The sequence below is a fragment of the Heliangelus exortis genome, chromosome 2, assembly GCF_036169615.1.
Source record: "Heliangelus exortis chromosome 2, bHelExo1.hap1, whole genome shotgun sequence".
Classification (NCBI taxonomy): domain Eukaryota; kingdom Metazoa; phylum Chordata; class Aves; order Apodiformes; family Trochilidae; genus Heliangelus; species Heliangelus exortis.
Window position 1 is genome coordinate 103,530,194 of NC_092423.1, and position 14,385 is coordinate 103,544,578.

General features: G+C 39.0%; 1 protein-coding gene across 16 annotated transcripts in view; it reads left to right on the forward strand.

The window, feature by feature from the left end:
- GREB1L (GREB1 like retinoic acid receptor coactivator) overlaps positions 1 to 14,385 on the forward strand; it is a 140,169-nt gene that overhangs the window by 61,147 nt on the left and 64,637 nt on the right. For 15 of the 16 annotated variants that reach the window (XM_071737279.1, XM_071737282.1, XM_071737283.1 and 12 more), the window contains exon 2: positions 1,475 to 1,578. The gene's annotated coding sequence lies outside the window, so the exon portion shown is untranslated. Of the gene's footprint in view, positions 1 to 1,474; positions 1,579 to 9,017; positions 9,167 to 14,385 lie in introns of all 16 variants that reach the window. The other variant, XM_071737275.1, reaches the window with a different exon arrangement.

The following is a 14,385-nucleotide window of genomic DNA, read 5'->3' on the forward strand; positions in this document are numbered from 1 at the left end:
ATCCATCCCTCCCCCTCCCTGCCAAGCTGAGCAAAGGTCTGTGTTTGCAGAAGCAGCTGGCTAAGGACAAAAGGCACTTACAGCCCACTGTGTGTCAAGGTTTGGGAAGAGTCCAGGAGGATCTTGGCTTGAAAAATTATTTTGTCACTCTGTTGGCATTGGTCCATAAGGCGAAGCACTGGTTAAAAGGCGAAGAAATTAAGATGATTACAAGCTTTAAAGCTTCACAAATGGTGGAGTATCTCTCTTCTCAATGGATGTAAATAATAGATGAAAGACAGAGAGTGACAACAAAGGATCAGGGCGTTTAAGAGAATGTGTGCAGCCTGAATAGAGGTCTTTGGCCTAGGGCCAAAGGTCTTAGCTTTGAGTGTAATTAGAAGAAAATACAAAAATGTCATTACTAGCAGGTGAAATGTTCAGCACGTGTCTGAAAAATAGCAATTTCAGAGCCAGGAGCTGTTGGAATTGGATTACTGGCATTCTGCAATCATGGAAATCTCCTACAGTCCCCTACAGTTTGGTTGGAAACCGAGTGTGTTATCCTTGCTGGTCACCTGAGAGGGATTCACTGCTAGCATGGTGGGGATGCTCAGAGCAGGGTAGCATTGGTGGGCCCAGGCCACAGAGTTGTTCGTGGCCTTTCCTCAGAACACAGCAACCCTACCCAAAACCTTTCCTGAGTGAGAGAGAAGTCAGTGTTATAGCTGCTCTCTCCTAATCAGGCTGATTTTTAAAAATGGAATGAGGGAAAGGAAGCTTAAAGTTATATTGCTTTTAATTTTGAAACCTGAGTTTTGAATTCTAGGTGTTCAGCTGAAAGAGATGTGTTCCTTCTGGTTTCGACAAGCATGCCCAAGGCTGGGGTCCCAGCTTCAAGCCTAAAATCCCATTTGTGAGCAAAAAAATTCTCTAAATCTTTTGGCAAAATATTGTCCATTTCTATTGAAAAAACCAAAACAAAACAGCTTTTGTGCCCTAAAAAGTCTTCTCAAAGTCAAGTCATTGAGAATTTAAAGCTTTTTCTGATGTTAATTACTGCTCTGTACAGCCCTAGGTATTTTAGGAGTTAGTCTTTCCCCCCATTTAGGTTGTTTCCTTTTTAAACAAAGAGTAAAATAATTTCTTCTACATTATTATCTATTTTTAGGTTTCTGTTACAGTTAATTTTCTCATATTGATGTGCTAAGCCTCTAATAGTTCATATAGCAACTTCAGTGCCAAAAATGTGCAGATTCTGTGACAAACTTGTGCTTTGTGTCTGGTTGAATGTAGAGAAGCACCCATGCAACTTCAACCCATTATTCCTATAAACAAAACGTTGCTTTTTTAAGTGGTCAGCCCTCCTCCCCCCTTCACTCCCACTTCAGTTTCCACCCTAGACCAGGTTAGGATGGGCAGGTTTTGTTGTTCTTTTATAATTTATATGCTGGCATTAGTCATTCTAATTTTTTTCTCCCTTCTTGTTTTTCAGGTGTTCAGGAGTTGTAAGCAATTTTGCAACAAGGCTTCACACACTCCTAGCTGCATCCTTTAATCATGACTGCATTTCAAATAGGTTAAAAGGAATCTGAGAAGGTACTGTACTTGCCTTTCCTGACAGACAATGCATTGTTTTTTTGTGCTCAGCATCTGTGTTTTCATTTCCATCAGCTGTATTTTAGGAACAGTGTGGACTGTAAATAACAATTTTATTTTTGCTTTGGGCATGTACAACATCTACATTCTTCAAAAATCTTAAAAGCCAGTACATTTAATTAAACAGCCTTCACCAAGGAGGGCTGATTTGTGCTCCTAATTTTTTTCTTAGCTATCCACAATGAGGTCAACTTCATTATTTAATGACACTTCTTTTGAAGCTGTAACAATTTTCTTCTGCCCTTTCGCTTAGAAGCACTGCAAATACCTAAGCAACTATCTAAATATATGCTCTATGCACTTGGAGGGTAGATGTTTGTTTATTTGTTTGTCCTCTCAAAGGGGTTTAAAACAAATGGGAAGAAGAATGCAGATCTTTGTAATGATTGGGATAGATTTGTGCTTCCAACTGAGATTCTCACAGGTCTTTTTTTTTTTTTTTTTTTTTTCTGACTTTTAAAAGGGGGGAAGGGAGGCTGGTCTGGGAATACAATATTGGGCTCGCATAGTTTCTTGTTGCATTTAAATAGCCATCCTACCCAGAAGGCTGAAGATCTATTCCTGCTTTATGACCTGTTGTATCCCTGGGGCAAGGGCAGCCCTGAGCAGAGCAAGGGGGTCATGGCCACATCCCCCTTTCCAAGCAGTGCTGGTGGGTTCCCAAAACCTTCCCAAAGTAACACTTTGCTCAGCAGTATTTGGGGCATGGTCGAGGAGGGGAGTGGGGGGGGGGAACCTCTAGCATTTTTGCTTCACCAGGTGCTAGGAGGAAGCAACATTAGCCTTTTTGATGGGGGGGAGGCAGAATCTGTGGCCCTGAAGTTAGGCTAAACAATTGGGGAGGTCAAAGGACAGCTGAGTGCGGTCAATGAGACACCCTGGGGTGTATTTTGTTACTTAGTAAAAGGAGCAGCATCCTAAAACCCTAAAGGATTCTCTTGAAAATCTGTGTTGTGAAAAGGTTTTATGAGTCTGATGGCAAAAAGTGCTGATTTAGCTAAGGAATGCTTGCTTTTGTCTAAATGAAAGGCTAATCCTTACCAAATGTTGGCAGCTATTATAGTGCAGTCAATGCAGGTCTGAAAGGACAGTTAGAGTAGAAGTGTATTTTGGGATCCCAAATGTTCATCATTTTAATGGTGCTGTAACTGAAAAGATTTCTGAACTTTCACCTTTGATCCTAAAACGTATACCATGAGTGAAATATTTGAAAAAGTAAAAACCTCCACTTAAAAATTCAGGGACTTGGGTTGGGGAGCTGTGCCTGCCTGGTTACTCTGTATCCCCTGACAAATTTGCTTCAGATTTCCAGGGCACTGCCTAGTTTAAACTGTAACTTTTTAAAATCTGCTAAAATTTATTAATTGGTTGGGGAAAAAATGTGGTGCTTTTTTTCTGCTCTGGAGCAATTCTAGCTGTTCTTGTTACAAAGCTCACAAAAAAAAAAAAAAAAAAAAAAAAAAAAAAAAATTAAAGGGTAGGTTTTGAGCAATTAATTCCTACAATTTGTTTAGCATTATCTTTCTTGAAAGCGACAGCTTATTAACACTTAACATTTGCCATAGAAACAGATAAGAAATCAATGTCAGAGCCAAGACCTTGTAAATAACCCGAAAGGAAATGTAATAATGGCTGTCTTCACCAGAGAGGTGGTGGGGGAAGGACGGGGCATGTGGCAGAAAAGGTTCAGTGCTTTTTGTTTTCCTTTGGAACGGGTGGGGGGTGACTGCAAGACACAACCCGGGGCCTCCGACTCTTTGGCCCTACTGTCTTACACAAACACTCATTGTCGAGTTAGGAAGAAAAAAGGTACCCAGGAGGCAGCATTTGTGCCAGTGGTGGCGTTTTTACAGTGGCTAACTGGGTGTTTTATCATGATCTTTACAAGAACACCCATAAGACGGGTGAAAAAGAATAAATGGCATCCTTTTTCAAGGGGGAAAAAGTGAGCAAGGACATCGACGAGTAGATTTTTTTAAAGAACTGTTCCTGCAGATATAGCTCTCCAAAGTGTTTAATTTTTAAGCTCTTCAGAAGTACTCTATGCAGATGCTTAGCACTGATTTATGTCAAGGTTAAGGCACCTTTAAACAAATAAAATTGGGAATGGGTAAACCTCCTAAAATACAAATCGCCAATTAAACACAGAAGATGTTTGCACAGCATTCATGTTGCTACAAAACTGACACATGTCTTGAAATTCTCCTGATAACCCCTTTTAAACTCATCAGGACATGATATCATGTGTGTTTAAGGGGTACACAAGGGAGTGGCCAGATAGGATAGAGATGGAAGGTCAGGCCTTAACTTTGACTTTCTAGGCTTTAGCTTCAGGCTTTTGCAATAAGACAACAGCAAATGAAGAAAGGATTAAGCTGATTTATTTATCAGTGCGATTGAATTGGCTTTTGCTGTAGGAACACAATGAGATGTCTGTCTGAGTCTGTTTTCAGCTTTGACCCTAAAAACAATGAACCTCACAATTTACTCATATCTAGATGGGATTAAGTGGTATATAAAATAAACTGTATACTCCTAACTGCTTAGAGAAATACATATGTGGACTACAATGCTTAATTTTGTTTGTATTCCTAGAATTTAATCACTCAAAGTATGTGAAATGGCAGTATATAGCTTACTAAGATTTTTTTTCTTACTGGAGAACATTGTTCTGAATCTATGAAGTCTTTATCAGGTGTTTGTTGTGGGTTTTTTTTTTTTCAAGTGGGTCAGCTCACAGTGAGACAGAGCATAGTATTTATACTCTGCTGTGGCAGGAGTCATAATATTATGAACACTAACTTCTTGAATGTAGTATATATTTACAGGAATTTTTATTTGCATGTCTTCAAAAATCCATAGAACACGGACATAAATTTTCTCTCTTACTGACTCACTAAGCCAAAATAGGAAAAAAAAAAAAAAAAAGCACATGTAACATCTCAAGCAATTAATATGTTTTATTATAAATTTTTCTTCCTCCAGAACCTAAAGACCCCATACCCAATTTATTGTAGTGGGTGATGAGTTGCATCACAGAACACATACAAGTATTAGAAATAGGAACTTGTTTCCTTCTCCTGCTAAGTGTTAATAGTATGTAACTTTGTTTTTCTCCATTTCTAAGAAAAGATGTTTTCCTTTGCTAAACCTGAATGTAATTGTAAAAAAATTCCATTTGTGGACATTTATCCCACAAATATCTGTTTGGATTCCTAAGTATCTAGAAAAGGTAGCTTGGATGTCAAAGCTCTTCTTCTTAGATATATCCCTGGATGTGACATTAATGTTTTGTTCTGTCAATTGCCCATTAGTTGCAAATTTTGCATGAACTGAAATCTAAGATGTTGCAGAAGGTCTAGCAGTGACGTGTATCTTTGATCTCAACCGGGGGCTGCCTCTGTTAATTTCAGAGATTCTGGACAGAGCTTTGTTTATTTTACAGAAGAATTTGTGGTATTCTGGGGAGGGGAGAAAGTAGAGTCAGCTTTGACACATGAGGAACACATGTGCTGAAGGAAAATGAAGTGCACTGCAAAGCATTCTGCACTTTGAAGTTCATTTCCACTAAAATACAATGTAATAAATGTATTGGGTTTTAAAACAGAAATTATTTCAGCGATTTAGACACTGCTTCCCAGCAGCAGAGAGATTGCAAAAAATGGCTGAAGAGTCTGAAACTTGACATTACATCTAGGCTGAAGCTGATTGTTAATGGTTTTGACCTATGCAGAGTTTTCTTGTCCAGTGCATTGCTTTTTGCACAGCAATGGCCATGAAAACAGATGGCTTTGCTGTTCTTTTTTGTTGTTGTTTTTGTTTTTGTTTGGGGTTTTTAGGTTTTTTTGGTTGTTTTTTGTTTCTGCATCAATGGACTAAAAGTGACTGCAGAAGAATGCTGTTAGATACGGCTCTCAGTCTGGAAACTGCATGGGATCTTCAGATAAGAGAAGAATTGGGTTTTTTTTCCTTTCTAAAACATATTCCAAGATCAGATGTGATCTTGGAATGTGATCATTTGGACCTATTTGAAAATGGTATTTTCCAAAGAGCTGCACACGAATGTGCTCCGAGGAGACTTTATAAACATTTTGACAAAACCTCTCCACAAAAGAAGAAAGCTTGTTTCCCTCTTTGGTGGCTCCTTTTTCAGAGGTGATTGTTTCCAAGCCTTGAAAAAAAACAAGAGCTCTCTCTCAGAGTAGGCTTGTTGTCCCATAGAACTCTAGGGAAGAAAACAGTAATTTTTGAGGAGGTGAGGAACCCACAGCCCACCTTACTGACTTCTATCTGAATATGTTGGTGAAGACAAGTTTGATTACTTAAGACTTACTTTATTATTCTGTGATTTAATTTTGGTTTTAATTTACAAATCTGTGCTAGGGATTTGTTTAATCATCTTCCTGGAGAGGGAAAGGAACAAAACTCATGGTTCTCTTGGCAGGATTAGGCACTTCAGAGATGAAGGAGATGTGGGAAATGCTGCATGCGAGGCTCTTGGGTGCAGGGTGCTCTCCTTTTCACAGAGACTGTCTGCTTTTCAAGGCAGTAACCCCAAAATTACTTCCAGGCTGAATATTTGAAGAACTGCTGTGCTACATTTCCAGCTCTGCCAGCTTCAGCGAGGCAGAAACGATTGTTAATAGCAAAAAAAAGGTTGAAGTTTCCAAAGTCCTACTTCAGTGCTTAATTTTTAGTCTGTCAGAGCTGTCACAAACCAGAACATGCATCAGATAAGATGAATACTGTGGAAAAAAAATATTGAGTGGATGTTTCTGAAGAATTGGGAAATCTTGGTCTGGGAAGCTTAAGTGACAATGTAATATGTATTACTGTTGTGCCTGTTACTCAGAAAGATATATTTTTAATAGCATTGTTAGTGTATATTGTTAGAATTACAATTTTCAGAATAAATAATGTCCCTGCAAAATGACCAGGAATCAGTTTATATTGCTTGGCAGTAAAAATTTTCTTTGCCTTCCTTGTTTACTACCACTTTCATATGAGAAGACTTTAAAAAACAAAACAAAACAAAAAACAAACAAACAAAAAAAAAAGTGGGGAAAACACATTTACTGCAGATGGAGATACCTACGATGATTTTTATTAAGGATTTTTCTGATTAATGCTTGTACAATCTGGCGTTGACACGTGTCAGAATGGATTACGTTTTAGCTTCTCTTTTCTTCATCTGAGTGGTGAATTTTTATGCTGCTTTCCTCTCAAATAGTGTGATTTTGGTTAGCAGGCTCAGGCTTAAAAAACGTCAAGCAGTGTGTTTGCTTAAGTTCCTATAGAAATGGTAGCTTTTGTATAACAAATAGAAGTCCACATAAAAATATATTTTTAAATGGTGTAATAGACAGTGTTGCACTGTCTGTCTGTTAAGAACAGGTTTCAATTAATTAAGTGATGCATCTGAAAAGATAGAGTTTACATTAAAGATTATTGTAAACTATGTAAATATTTTATATCTCTAATAGTTCTTAATAGTCTGTTTTAATTAGCAATTACTAAATATAGTTGTTAGCTAATAATAAGATCTAAGTATTACTAGTAGAATATATGTATTGTCAGTGAATGACTGTACACTTCTGTATATGAAAAATACATAACATTAACAAAGTTTCAGGAAAAATCTTTTAGGTTTGGAGACAGGTACCAATTTTGATCAAATGATTTGGGGAACAAATTTGAGCTCAGGAAAACATCTCAGGAAGCAGTAAAATGCTACATGCCATTACAGTTATTACTTTTACCTACTGTGTTATTAACTGTGGCAGCTGAAAGGATTCAAACATGTACCTTCCCTGACTGTGCTAATGCACTAAGTTGTTAGGAGAATAAATCATAATTCATGTCTGCAACTAGCTGCAAAATCAAAATTACACAGCAACTGCATGTCTTGATTCCAGTGCTGGGATAAAGCATCATTAAAGATTTTGTTGTACTTCACTGGCATTAAGAGGGTGGCTAATAGTCATATTGATTTAGGGCAGAGAACATAAACAGGGAAAGCTATGTATGAGCATGCTTGTTTTAATGAGGGAGGCTGAGATTTTCAGAAGTGCTCTATAGTGATTTATTTGTGCTGCCTCTGCAACGTATGTGTGAGCATCTGAGTGTGAGCACATGCTCCTTTTAAAATAATGAAGTATTTTAACATCAACAAAACTTCAAAATTGAAACCTAGGCTTGCATGGTGATACATTTTTTTTTCTCACCTAAAGGTTTTTCTCATAAAAGAGAAGAGAAAATTGATTTCTTCTGTTGAAGGTGCATAGTTCCATTCCCTATGTACATTGTGAAGAATCCCAGTAGCTTAAAAGGATTTGCTCCATCTACAAATTAATTTTAAACCCCTAGAAAACCTTCACAGTAGCTTCTCTGCTAATTTCATCACATCATTTAAAAGGGCTCTAAAAAGGGCTCAGTCAGAGTAGGTTAAATCAACCTAATTAAATCCTGAAAGCTTCTTTATCATGAAGGATGTAGGCCTATTCATGTAAGGTTCTCACTCCACTATGATCCTCTCAATCTTAGTTACACACTACTGTGCATTTCTTTTTTTATTACTGGCAACTGAATTTTTAGTAACTCCTCCACTCTTTCATAGTGTTCATTCTCCAATCTGTTGTTGCCTTACTTTATGACATTATCCACAACCCTGTGAACCACCTTTCCATGAAACACCCAGGGATGCAATGGGAGCAGACTACAAAGCATATGTACATGCTTCTAATACTGTAAATATAAAAAATTGTTTACTTACTGTTGCTAATTAAGTTGCTTTTTTACAGAGTGGGAAGGCAGAGAAGGAATAATGAGGGAAATGGTATATTCAAGAAAGCTTGAGGGGGGGGAAGTTTGAGTGAACAAATGTATGTGGGTTAGACAAGAGTCTAAAGGTGTATGGGTGTGTGCAAGTGGTGGCAGAACATATTTGTGCCCATAAGCATTTACATGCATAAGATGAGCTTTGCTCATGAAAACAAACTGTGCATGTACAGCACACCTTTTGATACTAATTTTACATTAGTAAATTTAGCAGTGGAAAAGTAGAAGAGACATTCCTGGATTTCAAGTACCCTGCAGCTACTGTTTTGCTACATTAGTGTTTAAGTCTCTATAAAGTACTTTTCAATGTAGTTTTCCAGATACTGGTAGGCATAAGCAGCCTTAAATGCTTCTAGCATAGCATAATTTATTCACAGAACTGATCCTCTGGCATTTTTGCATATTGTGTAGTCACTGGAGGTGAGTTAATGTAAATTAAGTAGTGAGATAATGTTATTTATTTCCTCTGCTTGTTGCCTCTCTTTACTGATGGATTAGCATTCACTGAAGTTTGGCACATACCTAATCCTAAATTATCTCAGTTCTTACTAGAGGAATGGTTCAGCATCCCCAGTGCACTGACTGCAGCATTTTTCCTTTTGCTGTGCCTTAAGAGTTCAGCCCACCTGAGATGTGACATTTCTTACCTGAATGAGAGCCATAACCTGAAGAAAAGTAAAGCCAGTGCAAGGTCTGTACCATTCTTGTCACAAAGCTTCATGTGCAGAAATCTTTGAAAATTACCTCCAACTCCAGTCTGGGGGTACGAACTGATTGTTGGGTTTATATATTTTCTAAGTACACAGACTTAATCATGAAACAGTGTTGTAAAACTTCAGATTACCAAAGATTGCATCTAACAATTCTGAGATAATTTTATCATAACGTTTGAAAGATGATGGAAAATGCAGGATGTTAGAATTAAACACAAGTGCTGAACTTGAAACTTAAAATTACTGGACTGCAGTTTTGTAAATCTTGACTTGAGCTGGACTTGTTCTGATTTCCGTACCCTTCCACCTTCCAATGTGTCCTCTGTTTAACTGTAGTTGTAAACTCTTCATTATGTGTACAGCTCAGTAAATAATACTGTTAAAAAGAACAAAGGGCACAATTCAAATTTTAAGTTAAAAAAAATGAGCTTGTTCAATTTAAGTTCAATTTACTAAGACCATCCTGAGTTCAGGTGTGAATTTTACCTTTAGGATGTTTTTTTTTTTTTTTGTAAACTGTCTGGCAACTGTGGGGATGGTATTGGGGAGGAAGGGGTGGAGCAGTAAAGGCACAGCAGCCTCCATATTAGCACCACTTGTAATTTGCTTTTAGTTTCATGTTGTGAGGGAACAGCTACCCTTTTGCATCATCCTCCATGTAGACGTGTTGTGTCCCCTTTTTTCAGTCTTTGTCCAAGGAATTGTACAAATCCCAGGTTATCTGATGCACTGCTCCAATTACAGATGCTATTAATTGGGCAATAAGAGAAAGAACCTTGTCAGGAATATAATAGGTGTTCTTGATCTTTCCCATTTCTTTAACACACTAGTGACAACATCAGACTGAAAGACTGTTTTCTTCACATCAAAATGAAAAGTGAAAAGGAAAGGAAATTCCACTGTAAACAGAGTCAATACAAACAAATAATTCATTTTTCCTCAATGATTTAATGAATGAATCATTTATCTGTCACTTGCCACATAGGCAAGGTGGGAAACTCTTTTACATCTGAATTTGGATTTCTCTAACCAAGACAAAAGCAGGGTGAAAAGCTCGGGATCTTGAAAGGACTGTGAGGGGGAAAAAGGGATTTTGCAAAGGTTATGAGATAAGAGGTCTGTTAATGAGACTACTCTGCCTTGCCCTCTTGTATTGACACACACATAAGTCTTTCCCCACTGAATGCTACAGTTAGTGCTGGGTATATACTTTTGGCTTCAAACTCTACATTTTTAATGAGCATCTATATTTGTTATTGCCATTATTAGCTGCCATCCTTTCTGCTATGTGCTTGCTCATGTTACATCCTAATGATGCTCTAATGGGAAAAAAATGCTGCTCCCAGAACATCAATAAGAGTGATGTATAAAATAGAAAATGTTGGCTGTACCTGAAACAACCAGTTCCCAAACAATTCTACAGCATAAATAGATTCCTGGTCTCTCTTTGTCTGAGATAACCCTCCGAGATATACAGAAGCTGTGCTGGTCCTGGCAGTGCCTTTGTGAAGGAACTTGCTTTCTTTCCCTTTGAAGAGAAACTTTCCTGTGGGGTTAGGCCAGATCAGAAGCCAGATTATGTGTTTTGGAGAACACAGTTACATCATTAGGTTAAACACAAAGTAAGGACTTGATAGAGCTGACTTAATGGAGGGTGTTTGCATCAGATTCATCATTCGCTATCAGGTAATTGTGAAATTGCTTTAAGCCATAACAACAACACTCACCCCCTCCCTCATCCTCCAGTTCAGTTCCTCTCCTTTAAAGTCTCTGGGGTCATGACCCACCTGGAGGCCAAATATGCGGTATCTGGTGTACTGAATGATCTGATTATATTTTTACTAGCAGAGCCTTCAACCCAATGTGCAGTTCTACTCCACAGAGCTGTTGGGTAACAATCCACTTTCCAGAGGTTACTTGTTTTTTTGGTTTTTTTTTTTTTGGTATGTGAAGACTGATTTTTCTGACTAATAGTGAGTAGTGTTTACAGTACTTACACACTGCAAGGCTTCTGGAGCTGTAAGGAAGCTGGGGTCAGGTTCTTCTTGAACATCCAGTGTCATATTTCTGCACAGATCTTTTGAAAACCTGGATGACAGCATAGGACCAGGTTATTTGGTTGAACTGACAAGACTTTCTTGTAAGTTCAGCTTTGGGGCTTGAAGAGTCATCAGAATTTCCCTGGGTCCTTCACCACACAGTTAAGCGTTGCAGTGCTAAAAACAATAATCTTTGAAATTTTTCTTTATATTACTTCCATTTCTGTCTGTCTGAAGCTTACAGCAGCTGTAGGTTTGTTTTCTGCAATTAATGTATGTATTTACTTTTTTATTAAAAACTATAGCATTAGTACTTTTTGACTTGTGGTCAGGTTAGTGGAATTTGATGATTGCCTTGTTTGTGAGTCTTTGCTAGGACCCAGACTGAGATGTTAAGGCTGCCTTCCAGCAAATCTATCAGTTAATCCTCCAGTTCAGTGATGGGCCACTGCAAAGAAGACTTGAAGTAGGCTTTGGAAATCTGGTTTGAAGAAACATAGCAGCAGTGGGGGCACGTTGGGTAGGAATCAGAATGCCTTAGTATCTGGATCTTTGCAGAGAAGTTCCCTGAGTAGGGATAGCAACTGGAGGAGCAGGTGATCTGAATGCTAGGAAATTCTCCTCTTATTTCATGTTTTGCTGCTGATTTAATTTTGAAATTATTAAGTTTTAGTTGTGTCTTCTCATCTCTCTATAGTAAGTTTTAAAGACGTGAAATAGAAAAATTGTCTGCCTGAGAAGAGTGGCAAAACTGGTGAGGTAAAAAGGGGAAGCCTGGAGAGTGGCTGTTGTCAGATGGATTCTTATCCCTTGGTGGGGTGGTGGCAGGGGAAGAGAGAAATATACATCAGTAGATCTTACTATACATATGTGTTCTGCGTAATGCACATATTAACATCCTGCAGAGTCCAACCCAAAACAGAACTCAGAAGTTTCCAAAGTAGACAACCTATGATTTACACAAGCATGCAGTAGTGCAGCCAAGAGATGAAGGGTGAGGGTTGGAATACAGAAGTGCAAATTGCTCACCACTGGGAATCTAACCAGCTCTGTGCTGAGCTAGCTACAATTAGTGAGCATGTAGATCCAGAAATAATTATATACCCTCAAATCAAACCTCCTGCCCATTAGAAACCTCTCTGTGCTCCCAAGTAGGCTCCAGTATAGTTGGGTCCAGTAGGGCTGGGTACAGGACAGTGCAGGTGAGGGTGACAGGAGGGCAACAGTGCAGTGAAGTGTTGACAAAAGAAAAACTGGTGTGTGAGATCAGGGAGCAGCTCCTTGATCAGGTCCAGCTCCATTTTCTCTCACACACTGTGCCAGATAGTCTCAACTGCACCCAGCCTGGCACTGTCTTTCCCATATCCCCCTGAGCCTGCTGGCACTACATCAGATGCACAGAATTTTAGGGAAAACTTGCCTTAATTTCACTCCTAAAAGCAACAGGCTTCTTTTTGTTTTGGTTTGTTTTTGGGGTTTTTTTTGTTTTTGTTTTTGTGGGGGTTTTTTGTTTGGTTTTTGGGGTTTGTTTGTTTGTTTGTTTTGTTTTATTTTTATTGAATGGCCCCATATAGGAGTGTGGGACAGGCGTATTATTTGGATAACTTTTTTTAATCACAAGCATTAATTTAGTTACATTAAATCACTGTCTTCCATCACATTTAAATGCAGATATAGCAGGTAGATGTCTTAACAACAGATAAGGGGTTTTTCCTCTTTTTTTTCTTTTTTTTTTTCTCTTTTCTTTTTTTTTCCTCTTTTTTTCTTTCTTTTCTTTCTTTTCTCTCTTTTCTTCCTTTTTTTTTTTTTTTTCAAATACTGCCAGTTTATTTTTCCTCCAGACTCTTGGTAGTCTCCTAAACCCCCCTCCACACACATGAGCCCATTTAAAGCCCCTCACACTCCTGCTGCCTCTGCTGCGGTGCTCTCGGTGCGAGAGCTGCCTCCCAGGCGATGCTGGGAGGAGGAAAGCAAAGCCCTTCCGAAAGGCACCGAGCATTTTTGAGGGGTAGATTCAAAACCAGAAACACTTCAGGCATCAGTACCTCGAACTGGTGACCCTGGCTTTTAGGCAGGCGGGATTAGGATGCCACCACCCGAACCGCCCAGCAGCTCCCTGTGCCAGAGGGTCTTCCCACCTCCCATCCCCTGCAGCGAGCCAGCCTCCTCCTCTCCTCCCCAGCTCCCTTGAACTCCAGATGATGAGGCCCCGCTGTTCTAATGGCCTCAGGCGATGTTAGGAAATCAGCTGCCCGGGGCTGGCTCCCTGATGCTGGTTTCCTGGCTCCCCCCTTCCCCTACTACAGCCCAGCAGGACCCCCGGGGACCTCTGCCTGCCCCATCCCTCACGAACACAACCCCCCCCCCCAAAAAAAGCCTTCCTTCTTTCCCGCTTTCGTGCCTCAGAAATCGGTGCTCACATGAGTCGTGATTCCGAAGCTTTCCTTTTTTTGGCGTTCCCCGTTGCAATCTTCTTTTCTGTCAGCAAGCTCGAAGCTTCGCTGATGTTAACCCAACCTTCTCGGGTCATCCACAATAGGCACCATCCACAAGGAAGTCTCTTGGTATAGATTACAGGGAAACGAATTAAATAGGCTTAGCTCACCAGCAATTTTGTTGTCTGCATCAAGTATTTTATTATTAGTTTCCCATCAAAATGAAAATAATTGGTGCAGATTGTGTACAACGCAGAGGCTGTAGAAGATGTTCAGGATGAGCAGAGTTCAGCACATGATGTGCTGTGGGAACTGCAAATTTTCTGATCCCTAGAGATGGGTTCATTTTTTAAACTATTTTCATTTTAATATATTCCTGAAATCCTGTACCTGACATAAAACTTCACAGCATAGAAATAGAACTTTATGGTATGCAATTTATTGATGTAATAGTTTGTCATGATCTCACTGATATATATGGAAATATGATCACTGACTTCAGTAAAACCAGGATTTCAGCCACTTGATTGTTTTTCATCAATTCTTTGTTCACAGGCACCTGGCAGGTTTTCTTGTACTGCAATTTAGTCATGCCTCATTGTAACTTTTTCCCTAACTCACTTTGTAGTTGTGTGTTTGAAAACACTTCCTGCTATTCCACATTTAATGAAAACTTCCAGAATGAAAAAGAAAATCTACTTGTCTTACATATTTTATTGCTGA